General features: G+C 42.0%; 1 protein-coding gene across 1 annotated transcript in view; it reads right to left on the bottom strand.

The window, feature by feature from the left end:
* The window catches only part of LOC143026581 (uncharacterized), a 348,974-nt gene that overhangs the window by 276,668 nt on the left and 49,665 nt on the right, over nt 1-22,641 (bottom strand). The gene's annotated exons all lie outside the window — the stretch shown is intronic.

Here is a 22,641-nt window from a genome sequence, read left to right as displayed (position 1 = left end):
AAAGAAGAACTACCTCTTGGTTGCTGCTTCATGAAGAGTTCTCCCTGTATGGTCAAACGAAGAATTAAACATGTAAAAAGGTCAACTGATTCCAGTAAAAGAGGAATTAAACTTTCTCTGTCCAGCACTATCATCATCATCTTCCGCTGGAACTGTATTTATATGCCTATCACCTCTTCATTGTTTTTAATGTATTTGACTTTTAAAATCAGTGTTGTATCTACGTGTATATTTCTGTAGATGCAGATGTTACTGGTGGATGTCTTAGACAACGCTCTTTTCTTGTATGAGATAACGTCACTATCAAAGAAGTATGGTTATTATTGAACCAGCAACGTTGAATGTTCGATATGCATTGGTAACATTTCTGTCCTTTTTAATCATTTCATTTAGAATTCCCATGGTATTTAATGATTGCTATAATTGTATCTTTTCTTTCAGTTCCTGTTTCATCATTACTGGTACTCCTCCAAGTGCCTGCATCAATCTTAATGTCAACACTATCATCAATTCTGTTCCTCTGAATGTGTGTGATGTTGATGACATTTGTTACTGAAGTCTTATAAACACCATCAATATTATCACCACCACTAGTTGTCCCCGAAGAAAGATGTAAAAAATTGTATAAACTCCATTAATGATCTGACTGAAGGCATTTGCCGTTTGTACTGTAGTGTAACATTAATTTCTCCAAATGGTATCGCTGATTTAAATAAGAGTCTTCTCCGAACCTATTCCTTATTAAGACGTAATCACATTGGGCTATTTTTTCTCCAACCTCCAATTCATCAGTGGTACCGCCTATCTCCAGCGCTTTTACCGCCGTAAAATCACCATGATAAACTATTTTGTTTTCTCAATAATATACATAGAATGTCATCTGATATGCTGGAGGAAATATTTTTCTCGCCAGCATATCTGATTCCTTCCCGAAAGCTGCGGGCTGCAAATCTGTTCCAACAGCTGAAGGAAAAATAGCCCAGTGTGATAACGCTTTCATGGAAGCGAGACCTTGACTTATCTTTTTGACACAAACATTTTCTTCTATCAGCTTCCGTTTTCTGCAGGTCGATTTTTATTTTATTTTATTTATCTATTCGCTTATTCATCTATTCATTCATTTATAATATATTTTTTTCCCTGAGGGCTGCAGACCTCCGTTTTCGGAACGGTCACCCACGAAAGTTGAACGAATGGAGTCGATTCACGGAAATGACAAGTCGACAGACAAGACTATCGCATCACCATGCCAGTACCGATGGACTAAAACATCGTATCGACGGAAAGAATTATCGCGGTGGCGGACAAATTTCGACAAATTATATATTCACACGATACGTACTTTTCTTTTAATGTGTTAAAGCCAAAACCTTTTACATAAGAGACACAGTATACCGCCTTCTTACTATAGTTCTAATGTTGGACATCGAGTAAACAACGTCACCATTTTTTGGGGGAATACGTTGTAATCGTTTACGGATTACATTTAAGGTGATGCCACAATAGACGAAAATTCAACTTGTGCATTGTAACGGATAGAATAACAGAATAACCTTCCCTATACATAGTTCATGGGAGTCTCGCTGGCCGAGCGAGTTAATGCGTCGCTACTTGAGGCGGAGGGAAGTCAGCTCAAGTCGTGCTCGGCAGCAAGCGAGCTCGTACCAAGGACATCATAATACATTAAGTGTTCTTCTTCAAAAAGTACGCCGCCAGAAGGCAATGTCCTCGCCTACTGTGAGTTTGACACTAAACTGAATCATATATTCCCTATGTTCATTGTCACCATCCCACCAGAAGTATTTCAAATGCAACGGAAGTATCGTTCATCTGATCAGCACAAAGGTTATTCTAAATGATAAACAAAACACTGGCAACGAAGTCGTTGCTCTTGGTGAGTTATACGGCAGAGGACACAACGAAAACGCTTACTACCACGTACAGGAAAGAGAGAGAGAGAGAGAGAGAGAGAGAGAGAGAGAGAGAGAGAGAGAGAGAGAGAGAGAGAGAGAGAGAGAGAGAGAGAGAGAGAGAGAGAGAGAGAGAGAGAGAAATATATAAACGAGTGGAAAAATGAAGGTTCTTCTGTGGTCTGGCATTGTTTACATCAGAGGGATTAGGGCCGCCAGTCAGCCTGGCTCGCTCTCCGACTCCCAATTAAAACTCCTCGTTTGCCGCTTCTCTCGCAACGACGGCTGGAAACAGACGAGATTGGAAGAAAAAAAAATCTAAACAGGTATCATCCATGGGCGTAGTGTTATGTGCCGCCATGGCGCGTTGAATCTCACACTAAAGCTTTTACTGCAGATACCAGTGACTTCCACTTGCCCCAGCAGTACGGGAACACAAAGAGGGCAAAGAAAACGGGGTTCGGCTGCAGCTATTGTCTTCTTTTTAGTGCTGTGCAACCAAGTAGTAAGCGCTGGAACAATGGGTTTTAAGAGAAGAGGAGATGACTTTACAGATAGGAATGACAGGTGGTATGGGACAAGGAACTGCCTAGTGTAGGCCTTATGGTCTCTTGCCGTACTATCCATTCTTATGTGTCACCTCGGAATCCCATGAGACACGGCACGGATTTCTTATTCCGGCACATCAGACGATTTCATTCAGTTTAGCAGAAAGAACCAGAGAGAAGAACGGGGGTGGGGGTGGGGGGATCAGATTCTTATGCTGCCCCCCCCTCAATGTCTGCCCGCCCTCATCAGCTGAATAAAACCGTCTGCAAATGTCTGCAAGCCGGTGGAGAGGTGTGCGTTTCATGTTGGTGCCAGATTGGAGAATCATCAAAGCAACCATCCAGGCGGCTTCAGACCAAGGTTGGTTGACTGCCTCGTCACACAGTCAGCTGCAGAAAAACAACAACAACAATAATCCGCGAGCCATGCACACTGGTATAAAGGCTGGTGGGCGAGTCATGCAGGCTGGAACAGGTTGAAGGTGGAGAGGAGTCATGCACAAGCCGCCTGGCTGCCTTGCCGGCTCAGCGCTGCCAGTTCCGAGTGGCGGGGCCAATCGATAGCAGTGCTTGCTGGACCGCGGCAATCACTCACTCACGCCTTATCGCCGCCCCGGGCTACCCTGCCGTGCTGGATGGGTAACTTGGACGAGCGCACGTGTACGCAGGCACATACATATATACATGTATGCATACACGTGTACACACACACACACATGCAATCGTGAACATACACAATCATTAATGCACGCGTACGAATACACGCGCGCGCATACACATACTCGCGTGTATACACACACTTCCATACACATACACACATGTACACATACAAGCATTCATGCACACACACACACACACACACGCATGTACACATACACTGTAAGAGGCTGGAAGAGAATAAGTAGAAATGAGTAGAACGAGGAGCAGATGACGAGTGTTATATTTTTATGATTTATATATTTACATAATACCGAAGGCGAGAAGGCGAGGAATTGCATAACCTCGCTCTCAGCCTGATGCTTATAAACAATCGCCGAGGACCCGATTTCATAGCTGCTGGATGATGTATATGTTTTGCTTTTTCCCTGACTACTTGTAACCCAAGTGGGTTATACAGAAACAGGAGACTGCTTAAGTAAACAATATTGCATATAGACTTGTAACAATGAATCTGATTGGAGAAAGGGTGAAGGAGAAAATCCAATTGGTTCACGAGTGTAAGACCACGCCATTTGGGGAGGATCTTAATATAAAGTGAAAGATCATTAGAGTAAAGAAATCACGAAGTCACTGCAAAACTTACCGAGGACCTAAATTACGGGTTCTCGGAGGATTCATAGAATGTACCTCAGAGTAGCACGTTTTATAAGAAGTAACTTAAGCAAAATACAGAAGGAAAAACTCTGCATTTAATTTATACTCGATTCAAGACTAATCACATATAGCAAACAGTGGGTAAAAAGGTCACAGGTGAAAACTTTAAGTGAAAGACGTACGAAACGGAGAAGCGGTCGAGGCACACACACACACACACGTTTGTACGCTACGCACACAATAAAAGGATTTGATATCAACATGGATGGATAATGAGAATAACCGATGAGAGACCAAGAGATTCCTTGCATTCAGATCCAGGCAAAATATATGATTAGAACCAGTAAATGATCCAGTTTGGTGCGCACGGGAGAGCCAGAAAATGACAATAAAAACATGCAAACCTTACAAAAAATATGAATTAAAAAGTAGATAGAATGAAAGATGAGGACAGGTAACCAATATAGCCAAAGTACACGCGTGGAGAGCAAACATCAATATGCTGTTTAGGTCTATGCCCTTGAATATACCCAAAATCCCTTTAGTACTCGCTGGCTGAGCGGGTTCCAGCGTCGCCACTCGCGGCGGAGGTCGAGGTAATGGCAGTTCGAACCCTGCCTTCACCGAGTTGGACCAAGAGCATGGTTCATTAAATTCCCCTGTAAGGGGCATCGTTCTAGCCCCCTGATAGGAGGAGTTCGCGACGTTCAACCGAATCATTCACTAATCCTTTTGTACATGAGAGCGGCAACCATTCTCGTGGGGCAGTGGTTAGTAGTGGCCGGGGAAACGCAACACAGTCACAACTTCGCGGCTTTCCAATCCTTCTCTGCAACGGCGAACATCGGAGGGGCAGTATACCAGTGCCACATATCAGCGCCTAATCAATTTGGTCTAGCTGATCGCGCTGATTACAGACTTCATTTACAACAACCAGAACCATGTCAATACACTCGATGCTTGGTACTTTTCATAGCAATTTATCAAGTAGGCTTGAGCCACTGCACGGTAATGTACAGAGGATGTACCATCCCCCAAAGGATAGTCCGATGGTCTTGCATTGGATCCTCAAGGGCACTTGCTTTTACCCAAGACCCACCCTGGAGTATGTATGTTGCAGTTGTATATTCCACACCTGAAGAAAGATTCGAAGAAGCTTGAAAAAGTCCAAAAAAGGATTGATATATCAAGAAATAGGTTGTAAAGTGCAAAAGACAACACTGAAAAAAAGAAGAGAAAGGGGAGATCCAATTGGTCAAGGGAAAACCGTTCGCAGACAAAGAGGCAAATATACCAACCGGATGAAGACACAAGCTGAAGCTACAGAAAGCTCTAAGTAATGCAGAACCAAGATATGCTTTTTAAGAAATGGGATTATTACAAAGAGACAGAAAGAAACAATACAAATGATGAGAAGGTAAATATGGTGAGAGGTAGATGGGTGAGGGCAAAATATAAGCGAATGAACGGATGAGTGAATGAATGAACTAACGAATGAAAGGATGTCTGGATGACTGACTGACTGACAGAATGAATGAATGAAAGGATGGATGATTGAATGGATGAATAAAAGAATGGATGAATAAGTGAATGGATAGATGAATGAATAAATCAGTGAATGAATTAAATAGAATAGGGGAACATTCATGAATCATCATACAAATATTTGAACCCGGGAGAAATGCGCGCGCGATCACAAGCAGGGACAAACAGGAAAGACAGGTGATACTGGTTCGCACGACACCTCACCGCTTGCATACTGAAAGTAAACACACACGCGCGCGCACACGCACACACACACACACATACACAGTGAAGCACGCGAGAATCCACACGAAGCCCCTCAACTCTTGACCCCCCAAAAGAATCGCGTCAAGTATGGATGGCTACGTGTGTGTCAGCTCTCCCTCCTTTCCCTTCCTCTCCACAGGCCGAACCGTGTAGACCAACGGTTTTCAAGCATGGCTCTACAGGTTGTTAGGGTTCTGTGGAGACTGAAAACTCAAATATTGCCTGACGATTTGATTCAATATCAAAGTAACTTCACGGAGGCAAAGAACAGCAATACATAAGCAAGGCTGAGAGCTTCTGGTGTAGACGTTACCTGGTGCGCAGTGCACACAGTTGGTCCAGTGTGTACGCCGACGCTTGCCTAGCAACCCTCAGCGCGCACTCGCCTTCGTCAGGGTTACAAAATATTTGCGACACCAATGTCCGCCAAAATGGTGTAGTGGTAGTTGGAAGCATCCAACAATCGTTCTTTCCCGCTTCGTGTGACGATGTAACCTCCCTCTCCCCACACACAAAAAATATATAAAATAAAATAAAGGAGTATATGCTGTACAAGACACTTTTCGGTGCACTGGCGTGGTCCATCATACAACCACAAAATGGATGATCAGTACATCTTGAACATACATGGCGAATAAAAAAAATGTTACTCGTTAGGTTCATTCCTGTAAAACTGAAAGTGATTTATGGCATTTACAATGACCGACAATAGACAAACGTATTTGCAATGTAAGAGGAAATACAATTAACAAGTAAATCTGAATAGAGCAGGGCGTAAAACAAGATTCTGTATCATAAACCGAACGTGTTCGCACCTGGTGAATGTTTATTCAGGAAAGTGGCACAGAAGAAAGATCTCGTACAGGTGGACATACAAAACACAACTGTATCTACATATCAAACTCAACAGGCAAGCACGCCTCACCTCTACACACTTGAAACAAGTCGAGTAGCGATTGAGTAATTTGTACTTGGAAAAAATACATTGTTCAAATCTAGACTCACTCTACCTGGTTTATTCTGCCAAACAATTACGTCATCGTGGCGAAGGAATTTACGCATTCCTCTCGACCAATAATATTTCTTCATTCACCGAGGTGATGTACCTTGACATCTGAGACGTATGTAAATCTTCAACAACCATGGTCACTTATATAAAGTCTGAACAAAGTTACGTAGCAACATTTTAATGTCCGAAAAAAGACGTAGATTTACACAGCACGAGTTCAAAGACATCAGAGCAGGGGTTCCCAAATAGGTCTAAATTATGCCCGTGAGGGTAATGTCGCCTTTGTCGGGAATGGCGACAGTCTATTGCTCACTTCAATTTTTTTTTAAGAAATACGAACACTCGACATTTAGATTTTTATGTAAAATACGTAAAGTTGTGTGGTGGATGTTAGGTAACACTTCTTGCATTCGTCTGAATGACGACAATGAAGAAAGAAATATCGACATTTAAGATGGGAACATAAAGTTTGCTAAGTTGTGTACAGCAGGTGTAACGACTGTTGGTGTCAAGTCGGTTTTCAGAGTGATGATTAAATTTCCTGAAGGTAATCTGAAACCTTGACAAAAAGACAATATATCTTCCGCCCAAAATGACTTACTTAACAACCATAGTTCTAATCACGTCTATGACGACGAAAGGAACAATATTTTCGATTATGTGGAGGTGGTGTGAGTCGATAACTGTAATATACAGGAAAAGAGTTGTACTCATGAAACCACGTTTCTATTTCTCCATGAAATCTAGATTTAAATTGTTCATGGATCTAGCTTGAACACTATTAGCGTCTGGGATATTTCAGGAATTAATGCATATATGTATATGTATATATATATATATATATATACATATATATATATACATATATATATATATATATATATATATATATATATATATATATATCTTGACATCCTTATGATACGAGTATTTAACTTATTCCCATGACCTTGCAAATCTCTCGTCCCAAATCATGGAATCTCCTCTGTTATTAGTTTTATTTGTTCCCTCTGATGCATTGAACACTTATATTAAATAATTTCTTATTCCCCTCTTCCAATGATGGTCCGACCTATGCTTTCAATATATTTCGTACCTTTTATCTGTAAAGCTCGGAGCCAATCTGGTTGTTGTTCTTTGTATTTTCTCAAGTTTGACTCATTGTAGGAGGAAAATGCAAAAGGAGGATCCCTAGTCCCCTCATTGCATCCCATTTAATCGCCTTCTACAGAAACACAGAAGCATGGCAACACACCTCTCCTTCCTTCCCCCCAGAGAACAGTAGTGAAAGAATATAACAATTCCTTTGTCAGTAGAGGTTTTCCTCTCTAACATAAGCAAACGATGTGTGGCTCCGGTCAGTAGGGGTGCCCGAAAAAACAGTCCCTAAAGTATTGACTGCATGTCAACATGCAGTCATTACCCCAGTGTTGGGGTGGAGGTAAATTGTAGGGTAAGGGAAGCAATTAGATATTAGAAGGGAATGAAAAGTGTTCCGTCCGCAAGGACTTTACAAAGAGATGATTGTGCCCACAACACTGCGCGAGTCAGAAAGGAAGTGCCTAAACGTGATTGAAATGAAGTGAGAAGGTTATGAAGATGAACAGATTGAGAAATGAGGAAGTGAGAGAGTAGGACTGGAATGAGAGATGGCGGATAAGAATTTATCAAATGCCAGTAACCACGAAACTTCATTTATATTATCAGAGCAGCAGGTCGGTAATGTGTCCTTGGGACATTTCAGTCTCCTTCTCCAAACACCCAAGTCCCCCAAAATCCACCCACCCCTGCGAAATATACGGTAAATATATATATATATATATATATATATATATATATATATATATATATATATATATATATATATATATATATATATATATATATATGCGACTTACATAGTGTGTCATCTGGACTCGAATGGGTGATTTCGTTCAATTCCGAAGGCTCCGTTTGCGAGCAGGCGGGATGGATGTCAGGACCTAATCCCGATCCAATTCAAGTATGTAATTAGGTAAATACACGCGCCTACACATAAATCGAACAAGTCTCGTTCTGTTGACCTGTGGGTCTCCTCTGCCTTATCTCTCCATCTTCTACTACCCCCCAATAGGAAACCCCACAATTGAAATCTCCAGTTGGTTCTTTGTCATTCTTATTGTCTCATTTTAGTCATCCGTGCCCCATTCTGTCCCACACCAATGCCCCTTCATCTCCCGCCCCCAGTTTTATTCTCAAAGGGCCGAAATTAATATTGCATGCATGGAAACAAACCTGCGAATCAGGAAAACGTGAGGTAAACAATCTTCTAAAATCATCCTATTCAAGACACCAATTTCGTATCAGTTTACATGACAAGCGTTTTCACGAACACACAAAGATCATAAGAATGGGGGAGACTGCAAGAGACCATAAAGCCGACACTAGCTAGTTCCATGTCCTTTACCACCTGTTATCCCTATCCATAAAGTTATTTAACCTTCTCTTAAAACAACCAAATGTTTCAGTTCCCAGTACATGGTTACTAAGGATATGCCAAATCACTTGGCATACCCTTGTCGTTCACACAGTCCTCATCCGTTTATTTTTCTTTTATTCAGAAACGAATTATTTGAAGGAAAAATATCATTGGGTCGTTTATAGTAAAACGACATTCAATGGGTAATTTGCTAGGGTTTTAAGCAATAAATGTCTTATTTCAAAATACTGACATCCTTTGAAACTCATGGAGAGAAATGATGTCTGGCAAAACAGATATTTGACAAAAAATATTCTCCTATGCTAAATCGGAATTTGAGACATTTGAAGGCGAAACCAGGGTCCCCCCCCCCCCGCAAGTGATCTTTTCCTTTCCAGCGCTTCACGATCTTCAAGTTTCTCTATCTTTAATGATTTATCTTATCTATTTATTTATTATTATTATTTTCCTTTATTTTTCGATTATTCATCTATTATCATTCATTACAAATTACCATTATTCATCAGTTAATTTATTATCATTATTTATTATCTATTTGTTTTATTATTTATCATTATCTATTTATTTGCCTATTTTACAATATTCTATTTTTTCGCATCCGACCAAAGCTGAACATAACCGACTGGCGTTAGGGAGGAAAAAAAAAAAAAAAAAAAAAGTGAGATCAGTTACCGAGTAGGAATGGGTTCATCCATGGGCAGGGCTATAAAAAAAATTTTGTATTTACATTTGATTACGAAAACAAAAAATACACACACACACACACCCGACCTCCATCGTTTTTTTCATATGATATCGAGGGTTAAAATTAAATTACAGTGTTGGATAATTAAAGTAGACTGATCCTTTTTATAGTAGTGACGTATATATACTCGTGTATGTATATACACACACAATTATATATACTTATATATATATATATATATATATATATATGTGTGTGTGTGTGTGTGTGTGTGTGTGTGTGTGTGTGTGTGTGTGTGTGTGTGTGTGTGTGTGTGTGTGTGTGTGTGTGTGTGTGTGTGTGTGCGTGCGTGCGCGCGCGCATTAGTATGTATGCGTGCGTACGCATACTCGTACATACCCGTTATGTAATATATATTTTTCCACCACACGTTTTAGAAGTAATGCAATATTCTTTTCAAGGAAAACGGACAATGCTGAAATATATAATTATGCATAATGAATTTTATTTCCTCATTTTACTGAAAGGGACTACACATTCATAACTGAAGTCAGTTTATCATTGGCGCGCGCAAAAAAAAAAAAAAAAAAAAGTTTGCTAATCAATCGGCATCGGCAAGAATCGGCCGTGTCATCGGCAATATTTTGCCGACGACGATTCAGATTCTCAAAAAATGCCGATTGATCGGCACATCTCTAAAAATGATAGTGAATTTTTTTTTTTCGCCTTTAAGCTTCACTTAAATCCAGATTTTTATGTTTATCCGGTCGCTTTCTTCTTCCTGTTGACGTGTGCATTCCGGAGAGACCAGCAAGTGGAGAGGTCACAGCAATGTCGTCATGAATCATCACGAGAGATCAAGAGAGGCAAGGTCATCAAATTAAGACAGCAGGGCAGGACTTGTTTTAATGGATTCAAACTGGACAAATTTAGGTTTAAGAAGGAAAGAGGCAAGAACTGGTTTACCAATAGAGTAGTTAACGAATGGAATAGATTTAGTAAACCATGTAGTGAGTGCTGAAATAACTGGTCGTTTTTTCATATAATGATATCGAGAAGAATTTATAGAAAGGATGACAGGTGGTTAAGGGACATGGAACTGCCACGTGTAGGCCTTATGGTCTCTTGCAGTCTTCTCCATTCTTATGTTCTTATGAAAGTAATACAAACTGGCAGAGTACAGCAAACTTCTGACGAAGAATATTTTATCTTTACCTCAAGACATCATCTGACTCGGATCTACAAAATAATAACCCATAGACATGTAGACTTTTTCTGTCTACACATTTCAAGGAACGGGGAAAAGTAAGCTCAAATGTAAAATGCTCATCTGGCACTTTGGAAAGAAAAAAGAATGAAGAGCATAAGAATCTGAAGTCACTTGGAAACGTGTCGACGTATAAAAGTTCCAGAACCTTCCAGTGGAAGGAAAGTGGGCAAGAGACGACAGCGCTCCACACGTACGCGATTGGCGAATTATATCTTTCGCGTATGGTGACGAGCGTTCGTTCGAAGGCTGGGAAAGCAGAACCCAATTCCAAAGCTCGTGACATTCTTATTTTCTTGACTTATTGTATCACAGCATATTGGCTCAATATCTTGATTTATTATATTTTTACTTATTATTGCTATTTCCTTTAGTACAATATAAATTACAAGTCGCATTTGGAACTCGGTATCATACAGAGAATGAGGATGGGGAATAAGACAAAGTTGTCGAATATTGGAATATGGCTGTACAGTAGATGCACGCAGTGACGACGACGACGACGACAACGACGACGACGAAGCTTATCGATCCTGCGGCCCAGAACGGTGGTCTTTCATTCATACGCAGCAGCTCACTCCCTGCATTATGCCTCCTCCTTCGCATCGCTGGTCGGAGCCCCGGCTACGGACCCGATTTCTGGAAGACTTTCGTCTTGTGGCCATCTGCGAGAAATCGGTCACGATGTTTGTAGAGCTGTGCAGGTCTTCGCCAAATCTATGCGTGTAGACAAAAGTTGTCTATGTCAAATGGGGCGAAGCTCGAGAGTGACGTCATGACGCTCTATCCGGACACGAAGTCTCAGAAGATTTGACGACGACGTGACGTCATGTCGACTACGACGGCATTTCCATCAAAATTAATATGGTTAGATTCTGTGTCCTCAATGCTTCACTTTTCGACTTTTTCGCATCGATTTTCGGTCATCGGTGTGTAACTTTGAATGTAATGAACAATTCTGTTACTTTGGCAAATGTTATTGTATTTCGGCGATGGCAGTTTACCAATGTTTCTGTCCTTGTAGAAATATCGTGACGAACTTTTATTGTCAATATTAACATCAGTAATGTTATCAATATGTTTTCAGTTCTATATATCAAAAATATTTCCTGAAAACATAGTTTGTGTATGTGTCGATGTAAATCTAATTAAAAAAATGTCTTCTTCCACGGCTCATATAAATTTAGTAAGAGTCTAAAAGATTGCTGCATCTGTAAACTGGAAAACTTGCACACAGCTCTGCTTAAACTACTGGTGTCTGAGCTTCAAAGCGATGCTGTAGGGTATCATATGGACCACCATTGTATATGGTATACACCCAGCGTGTTTCCACACACACACACATACATACACACACACACACACATATATATATATATACAGTATATATATATATATATATATATATATATATATAATATATATATGTATGTATAATTGTGTGTGTGTTTGTGTGTGCGATTTGAAAAAAGTCACTGGCGACAATGAGCTTGTACTGATTTTTTCCTTTTTTCTAATAACCCAATTTTTGGGAAGGTGTAAGTTGGTCGAGTAGAAGTCCAAAAGACATTTTGAACTATATAGTAATCTCTCTTAAACCCCCACACGTCGTGTAGCCGGACTTGGTCATCCTCTGAGAGAGAGAGAGAGAGAGAGAGAGAGAGAGAGAGAGAGAGAGAGAGAGAGAGAGAGAGAGAGAGAGAGAGAGAGAGAGAGAGAGAGCAGCCGACGTGACGTCATCACGCGTGACTCCGAATTCTAGGAACATCCAGGATTAATCATAGTGGGAATTCAAAAATATCCCCAAGTAGTATTTTACAGGTTCTAGAATCTGTGCATGAGAATCTAAAGTCTATTTGGGATAAAAAAAAAAATTAACAACGGGGTTGGATTCACAGTAATGGCTTCAAATTGGACAAATTCAGATTTAAGAAGAAGAAAGACCTGGTTTAACAATAGAGTGGTTAACGAATGGAATAGACTTAGTAACCATGATGTAGTGAGCGCTGAAACTACCGGTTGTTTAAAAAGAAGGTTAGATAACTTATGGTCTCTTGCAGTCTCATTCCTGTGTTCCTAATCTGACAACAAAAATAATTATTTCATTAGAACAACCGATTTAGACTTTCTGATTTTGTAAAAAATCAAATAGCTGTGGCTAGTGAAGAAAATTATTATTTTTATTATTATTATTATTATTATCATTATTATTACTATTATTATCATTATCTTTTTGTGAAAACTAGGATGAGAAAACAAACCAGTTTCGCTGAAACATTGTAAGAATAATTGAAACAAATAATACTAGACTTGGCGAATCTGGCAAAGAAAAATTCTTACAACAACAAAATTACAGATAAAAAAATAAATTAAGAAGAGTAAACAAATCAAACAAGACAGAGATATTGAAAAGAACTGGAAAAGAACGACATTAAAAAAAACAGACATTAGACATTGAAAAAGTATTGTGGAAGACCGCAACATCACCACAGAGAAGGAATTGCAACACTGGAAGCGGGTGAAACAATGGATAAAGATGCTAAAGTGTGTTTACAAAGGAGAGATACATTGAAAGGAAATGAATAAATTTCTAAAAGGGGGAGGATTGTGGGACATAAAAATGGAGGACAAAAACTTCTGAAGGCATTGGATCCAAAGGAGGCCACAGGGACTGACAAGATCCCAAATTAGAACAACTAGTACATAAGATGCATTTTTGTGTGTTCACTAAGAGAAGAGCGTGCAAAGCGAGTGGAAAATGGCTGGATGGTCGAAGGACATTGAAATAAAAATTTCTTGTTCAGGATGATTGAATCATGGGATAGTTTGGGGGAAGTAAAGTCAAATAGCATGGGACAATAAATGTTTAGAATTGAACATTGGGAAAGGCAGAGATGGTACCCTACGAGCACAGGGGGGGTGGGGGGGCGCCTGCGCTCTGCTTCCTCTGGGCCAAAGGTTCCCAGAATGCGGGACCCGGCTGAGCTCACGAGGAAACCCACGAATGGAGGTTCTTGTGACCCCCCAGGGACTTTGGGATCCCCTCGCTAGGAGGGATGGGGGGATGAGTAGCTCCCATAAGAATAATTCAGTCGCTCCTTAGGGGTTCGCCCGGCGGCTTCGGGGTCCTGCAAGGGTGCTTAGTTTGCTCTGTAACTCGCGGCAGGATGCCTCCTGTCTGGGAGATCCTTCCGAACGCTTGGTCGGGTGAGAGAGGGGAAAAGGATATGGCCTGCTGCGGGAGGAACAGCAGGATGTCGGAAGCTCTTTTCGAAGTGGCAGTAATCACCTTGGCTACGGCGAGAGCAAGAAAGGGTAGGAACAGAATGAGAAACTTAAAAAAGAATATTGGACAAGTAACAGCCACAAGAGGCAACCAAACAACTAGAGCAGGAGGAGAAGGGTTGTAAAAACGAAGAAGATAACAGCATCAGTTTTGATAACGAGAGGAGTAATAGTAACAGGACTAAACGGGGCAGAAGCCAGAGCAATAGCAATAACATCATCGTCAACAGTCGTCCACACCAGTGGGAGGAACTTCAGCGAATCATGAGAGTAACAGGAGAGGCAGAAAGTGGAGGCGTACCAGACAGGAGCGAGCGTGGTAAGGCTCTCCATTGTGGAGCCTGCCACTCGCCCACGCACTCCTAGTCGTTTTTCAGGTCGCCGTCCCCCCCCCTCCCCCGATTCCCGCTCCGCCCATTCCTGGGCTATTCTCTCACCGCTTGATGTCACTCCTCTTCGGCAAACTCTGTTTTGTCGAACCCGTCCATGTGCCTTTTCTCTTTTCTTTTCTTTTCCTTTCCTCTTCTTTTTTCATCTTCCACCTTCCCTTTGCTCTTTCGAAGTTGTTCCCCGTATGAGACTTTTTGTGATTCGTTGACCGAAACCAGCCCTTCTTTCTTTTTTTCCCATCTTGTCTGACACCTTCTCCTTTGATTGATCATCGGCCACAGTGCATTTTCTTCAATTTTTTAGCGTGTCACGATTTCTTTTCAGTTGCACCATATTCTTTGTTTTAAAAGACTTTACCCTGTAGTTCTTCATCATTAAACACTCGTTAAATCGTTTCTGTTATGTAGTTCCCGCCGTCAACTGAATAAAATTACTTGGCGGCAGACAGAATAAATATTCAACTCGATTAATTTCTCAGTTATGGAGCTTTCCCTCCTCCATGACCTCTCCCTTTCAGCTATGCTATCAACTCTCTCTTGTGATTCGCCCCTTTTGGGATCCTATAGGGCGTTTCCACTGCTTGTTTTTTTCGCTTCTTTGCTTTTTCACTTTTTTCTGAAACTGGTTTGCTTGCATTGTCCTTCCAATTCCTCTTTCTTGTTCTTTGCCATCTTTCAGTTCAGATTTCTCCTTTTTTTGTTGGTGTTGTTGCTTCTCTTTTAACCCCTTTACTGCGGCGACGCCTTCTGACAATTTTGTCTTCTAGGTTATTGGCGTTAGACGATTCTGTTCAGGAAAGGCGCCGGGGGCTGGCTCGATCTGCCGTGAACCGGTTTTGTCTGGATTTTGAAAAGGCAAAAATCTGTAACGGTTGTCAACAAACCAGGAAAGGAGTCAATGGTCTTATAGCAAAAAATCTGGCCATTTTAACTTATAAGAACATAAGAATGGAGAAGACTGCAAGAGACCATAAGGCCTATACGTCTCAGTTCCATGTTCCTTACAACCCGTCATCCCTTTCCATAAAGTTATCTCATCTCATCTTGAAAGAACCAATTGTTTCAGCGTTCGCCACATGGTTACTAACTCTATCCCATTCGTTAACCACTCTCTGGTTAAAACCAGTTCTTGGTTATTTCCTTTTCAAACCTCTTAGTCACCCCCAGCCTCTTTCAAACTCTGTGCCTCTATATATCTATCTCCCTCTTTTTCTAGAGACTTCCCTATTCTTAAAAACTACTTCCCTATATTTGTCGTCTTCTTTCTTGTCTCCTTTTCGATGTTATTAAATCAAGTTGTCTAATATTGCTCTACTCTCTCTCTCTCTCTCTCTCTCATTCCTTCCCCTTTGTCTTCAGTCCCGTTGGTCAGTCAACTCCGTCTTCCCCTCACGCGGTCTTCCTAACCGTTTTCTTAACTGTTGATCTTTGAAGTCGCCTTTGTTTGGTCGAGTTCTTCTTGAGTCATCGGCCTCCACTTTCCCCGACCTATGTTTGTCTTCTCTTTCCTTCCTTTCTCCCTCCCTCCATCCCTTTCTTCCTTCCTCCCTCCCTCCATTCTTTCCTTCCTCCCTCCCTCCATTTCCTCCTTTTTTCCTTCATCCCTTTATTCCTTTCTCCCTTCTTTCCTTCTATCCTTCCTCCCTCCCTCCATTTCATCCTTCCTCCAGTCCTTCCTTCTTTCCTTTCTTCCTTCCTTTCTTCACTCCTCCCATTGGTGCCTTCAGACAAAACACACACACACACACACACACACACACACACACACACAGAAACATACAGTCCAACACCTTCCTACAACATGCACACCTTACCCTTGCATTAAAACAACCTTTCTTGTAGAAGAGAATGCTCCAACTATCTTAGGTTCATCCCTGTGTGTGTGTGTGTGTGTGTGTGTGTGTGTGTGTGTGTGTGTGTGTGTGTGTGTGTGTGTGTGTGTGTGTGTGTGTGTGTGTGTGTGTGTGTTTGTGTGTTTGTGTAGAGGTGTGGAACTGCCCCAGAGCACAGTGGGACAGGCTGTAATAAACTAACTTCACTTTAGTTGTTGGTCGACTTGCTTTGTATTGCTTCCCCTTCCCTTGTGTGTACTCTTCTCTCTCTCTCTCTCCTCCCGCCTCTGTCTCTCTCCCAGTCCGTTTCTAGCCATCTCGTCTTTGTCTCTCTCTAGCCCAGCGTCACATTCTATACATAGAATTTCTGTTGCCCTTTTTTGTGGCCATCCCCAATTTCGCTTGGGGGTGGGGGATTTGTGAAATTTCCTCGTCTTTGTTCACTCTGTTTCGAATGCAGTCCAACTTCATATCGACAACAACTCCGCCATCTTTGTTTTGGGTTCTCGCGTCCTCTCTCCTCACCCCATCTCTCCTCTCATCTCCCCTCCCCTCATCTTCCCTCCTCTCCTCTTCTCTCCTCACTCATCCTCTCCTCTCCTCATCCCTCCTCTCTTCTCTCCTCGCACATCCTCTCCTATCCTCTCCTCTCCTCACCCCCTCCTTCCTCTTATCTCCTCTCCCAGCCTCTCCTCCCCCTCCTTTCATCTCCCCTCGTCTCCTCACCCCACCCCTCCTCTCACCTCCCCTCCTTTCCTCCCCGGGCGCCACTCGTGGAAAGCGTTTGTCCCCCCTATCTGGGACGCTTTCTGTGCCGATCGATTCCACACCGGCGACGGACGAGGAGGACCTTGAAGGCCTTTGACTAATCAAATGTCCCTTTCAGTTTCGGTCGGATGGCCGGCGCACCTACGGCGTCCGCGTTTTGTTTACCTCCACGTTCGATCCATCTGGTCTTCGAGTCCACGTCTTTATTTAGCTGGTTTCTTTTCTCATCAGAGCTGGTTTGTGGCAAAGAGTTGACTGATTTGGTCGATTGGTAGACTGAATGATTGATGGAGTGATTTAATAAATTGTTGACTAAGTGATTGATTGATGACTGACTGAATGGTTGATTGATGATTAAATGATTGAATGACTGATTGATGATTGAATGAGTGATTAATCGATTTATTGATGCATTGATTGGTTGACTGATTGATGGAGTAATTGATTTGTTTGTTTATTCATTCATTTATATATCTATTTATTCCTTCATTCGTTTATTCATTTTTTTCATGACGACGTTGACAGGCGTTTCTCTCGTTTTAAACAAAAGAAGTTCCCTCGAGATTTTTGCAGACCTGTCGCAGGCGACTCCAGATCCAGGTCGTTGCTGACCGCTCACACAAAAGAAGAATGACAGAGATTAATTGCCCAATTAAATATTTCGTGCACGTGCATGCACACTAGAAATAGCAGAGGGTGACTAGTTGTAAAAATAATGATCGAATTCTCTCTGTGTCTCTCTGTTTGTCTTCCTCTCTGTCTGTCTATCGATCCATATATCTATATCTCTGTCTCTATTTGTCTGTCTATCGATCCATCTACCTATATCTCTTTATCCCTCTCACTCTCTCCCCTTTCTCTCTCTCTCTCCCTCTGTCTATCGATCCATCTACTGTATCTATATCTCTCTATCCCTCTCACTCTCTCCCCTTTCTCTCTAGCCCTCTCACTTTCTCCCCTTTCTCTCTCTCTATCTACCTCTTCTTCCCTCTTTCTTTCACAGAAGTGTAGGTCAACTGAGAAGATTTTCAAAGATAAGATAAAAAAGGCCTATCAAAATATCGGTAGCAGACGAACTTTTCCTTCGCCGATCTTCGGTTGTTCTAGTAACGCTCTATCGGCAGTGACGTCAATCTTGTTGTTTACAATCTGATGCATGCCATGTGCGTGCACTACAAAATGTCGTGCTGTGCTGTCAACTTGATCAGTGATCTGTCATATTTCGTGTGTTAGCAAGGTTTTATCAAGTACTTACTTCGAAAATGGTTTATTGTGTTGCCGAAAATTGCAACAGTGATTCGACGAAACTTTCTGCTGCGGATGGAATTAATTTTCATTTTCCAAAAGATCCTGTTCGCAAAAATGACTGGATCATTCGGTGCAGATGGCACGGGTCATGGAAACCTGGACTGAAAGCGAAACTGTTCGAAAAATTTCGAGAAAAAAAAAACACAGTACACTCGGGACCCTGGCCTTGCCGTGTCACTAGGAATTAGCATGGAACCCATTCTAAAAGAAGATGCAACACCGACAATTTTTGTCATCGACGAGACCCCAGGTTCGGCAAGCAAACGCCGTCGAAAGAGCACTGCTGTTGAAGAAAGACAACGCCGGGGGGTAGGTGTATCAGTCTGTATCATGTGTATAGGTAGGCCTGTGTTATCTACGCTGTCACTGACAATCGTTAACAAGCGTGGTTCGGTTTGACTAACGTTTTTTGGGCGTTGCTCATTTCAGCCTATGAAATCCACCTCAGTTGCAACTCAAGCGTTTGTACCACCAAGTCCGAAGTTTCACAAACCTGTACAGGTTTCCATAAGGCCAGGAGCGGTGAACAGGACACAAATGAACAGAGCCATGATCAAGCATATCTTTGTCCGAATGGTTGCCCAGTTTGGTTGAAGGAGGTGGCGTCAATCCAGACTGAACCTGTCACAGATGTCTCTGCGTGCCTACCCGAGGCAGTTGCCTTATCTTGGCCAAAGTGGGACAAGACAAACCCTTGGGTCTTGGGTGTAGAAGTAGTGAGGAGGATCCAGTGGTGTACGACATGGTGGATAACATGATGGACACCGATCCTGATTGGGAACCAGGCATGCCAGATACTGGGCACATGGACTTTGATAAACCTGACATGTAGGTTTGGACTATCATTTTGAGTCTTTTAAACAAACTAAAACAAGGATAGCTAGTAAAACACAAGGATAGTTAGTAAAACACATAAATTCCTCCTTGCATGAACAAATTAAGTATCCATGCACTGTGGGCGTGGTCATCTTGGTGGTCGTGAGGATGTTTTTTCAACAAAATTGAATTAAAAACAGCCCTGCTGGGCATGCTGGGGCCTGGCAGATAGGGCCAGGCCCATCAACGTATGCTAGGTATTTGGCCTACCATTTCATGCCTTCAGACCTTCATCCACATGTCTGATGACAAACCAACGAAATGATGTGTCTTATCTGGTGTGGTGTGTGGTTGATGGTGTGCATTTATGTATGTAAAGCGCGCATGCAGTAATGCAATCCGATGAACTCACCAGTCTTTATTTCCCGCAGCTCTGGGCGATCCTCTGAGGATTTTTTGCTCTCGACATGATTTTCGTCAGTTGAGTTTTGTTTGGATATCCGAATTGGTTTGTACATGTATCCTTGTACCATACCAACACTGAAACACGAAAGGGCATCCAAATCCGATAAATCTTCTTCATTCGATGTGAAGTTACTTTCGTATTGCGTGCCGGCCATGTTCAAGAACGTATGCCCTAGCAGTGGAATATGTAACTACGGCATTGAAAAGTTCGTCTGCTATCAGGTACTTTAAAGATCATGCTATTTGGATAAAATCAAGATTATACAGTAAAATGCTAGAAACGTGCATCTTAGTGTTTAAACTTCCAAGTTATATTTTCATACATAAAATAACAAAAAATAAATAAATACAAAACCTTCTTAGTTGACCTTTAAGAAGTACGAATGCAGCATCGTTAGGAGGAGGTCATCCTTAGCTTTGTCATGTCCGAGGCCAAGTTCTCCCGTCCGTTTCTGCGAGAAAGAGTGAGATCTGACGAGACGTTGCCGCCCCACGCGCAGGGGGCGGAGCTTAGAGTGACGTCATGTCGCCTAGTTTATTCAGACTCTGGGGATACTTGGGCTTTGTAGGCTGGCTTGCGGCGCCCCCACGGCCTGTCCTCGACCTTGTGAGAACGGGTCAAGGCGTAGGCGTTGGTTCAACCTACGACCTCGAGAAGTATCTGAAGTGGTAGGCTGAAACTGCTTTGGAGCACAGTGTTCTGAAAACCATCCCATGGCTTTACCCAGAACGGAGTGAAAGGGTCATTTGGTTTTATCAATGTACACGCACATTTCTCAGTGGCTTTTTTACGCATTATTATTTGTTCTCAATGTACAACATATTGTGCTAAATTTCAAGCATTTAGGGGGCCAACGTCTACCATTTTTCTTTGCTTTGATTTTTTTTTCCATAAAAGGGCAAGCCGTCATCAACTCTATCTCGATCTAGAGAAACATGAATGAGGCAGTAAAGGGTGAGGGCAGATGTCATAGATGACTGGCAGTCGTTGGAATGAAACCCGAGACCATAAAATTCTCTCTTTTTGGATCCCTCCCCTCCCCCCAAGTTGGTTAATTTTGAAAAGTCTGTTTCTTTGTGATTATTGAGAGACATCTGCTTGTACTCAACAAAGACCAAAGAACAGAGAGTCTCCCTCCATGCCTGAAGGGGATCAATTTCTCCAAGAGTCTCATTACTAGGGAAAGGGAGAGAGAGAGAGAGAGAGAGAGAGAGAGAGAGAGAGAGAGAGAGAGAGAGAGAGAGAGAGAGAGAGAGAGAGAGAGAGAGAGAAATAGAGAGACGGAGGGGGGAAGGGGAGGAGGGAAGGAGGTAAAGAGGAGAGGAAGGGAGAAAGAGAGGAGGGAGGAAGTGAGAAGGAGGGAGAGAGGAAAAGAAGGAGAGATAGAGGGAAGGAGAGAGGAGAGGGAGGGAGAGAGAGATGGACGGATGGATGGAGGCAGAGAAATGTGTCTATTTTAATGCTTTTTGTTTCTCGTGTCGGCCCCGCTATGCCTCCTCTTCGGACGCCTGGAGGAAGTTCCTGCCTCCGCCACAAGGAAGAGACTCAAGGAGAGTAAAGAAGGTGGGAAGCCCTTCCAAAGGCCTCAGGAGGAAGGAGCAGCTGGCCTACGCGGGAGGGCGGAGGGCGGAAGATCCGGCAGAGCCAGTGCCACCGCATGGAAAGAAGGGAGTCTAGCTAGGGGCCGTATCGAGGCTGAAAAAGGACTGTCCCGCAGGAGGCGGAGAAGAAAACAAGGAATATCCTGTAAGGAAAAACATGACGTGTGTGTGTGTGTGTGTATTGTTATCTACAGAGAATATGATGAAATCTGAAGACAGGCCAGAATTTCAACAATATGGTATCGTACGCACGTATAGAATTTTGACTGACACAATATACCTTCAGAATCCCACCTTGCTTTGAGAGATGTACCATTCCACTTTCCGAGGAAGATTTTATTACTACTTACTGTGCTGCTTCTGCATCAAACAAATTAAACTAAATAACGTACTAGAATAACAAATTCAAATCGAAAGAGTTTATCTGCTTAATTATTTTCCAATGATTTTATATTTTCTTCACTAACCATAAACTTCCTACACCTACACAATTCTTTTTTATTACAAACATCACATAATATATATATAGCACCATTTCAACTGTCCGGACTCGTTGCTTCAGAGTAAAGCGTTATGACGTCACATCTCGTACGCTGCGCACTAAAAATATATCATATCAGAAAGTTGTGTAGACATAGTGTTCCTACATATATGTCTCACGTAACTGGGTAATGAAACCCGAGCTTCACATTAATCACACATTATCGCTCTACTTCTGTTAGCTATCAGAGTACAAACTGCCGCGCTCTTAGTGCGAAGCAAAAAGCTTGCCTTGGTCAAGCAAGGTCAGCAAATTCCTTTGTAGGTTGCCATAGTTTGCCCAAGTCAAGTGACGCCCCTTGCAACATAACAATCAACATCATAATCATTATATTAGAAATAGTACATTATTAGTTGCATATATGGTTGTTGTGTAGGTGTATATATGGTTAAAGATGTGTGTAGGTAGGAGGAGGGGAGCGTATGGATATTCCGAAGTTGTTTTGTGGAGATGTCTGGCACCTCAGAGGTCTGTATCACGTCATGCCACGTTTGCAATTGCAGCACTGATAAGACAACACCTCGTCCAACTCTCAGATGTAGGACTGGTGTGTAGGATAGGTGTTGTAATTTACATAAGATACGTCATGGATATACGAGTATAATGGATACAGCCGCAGAAAACTAACTTTC

This window comes from Oratosquilla oratoria, chromosome 6 (assembly GCF_046742065.1).
Source record: "Oratosquilla oratoria isolate Oo_2021 chromosome 6, ASM4674206v1, whole genome shotgun sequence".
NCBI classification, from domain to species: domain Eukaryota; kingdom Metazoa; phylum Arthropoda; class Malacostraca; order Stomatopoda; family Squillidae; genus Oratosquilla; species Oratosquilla oratoria.
This window is presented reverse-complemented; position numbering and strand designations above follow the sequence as displayed.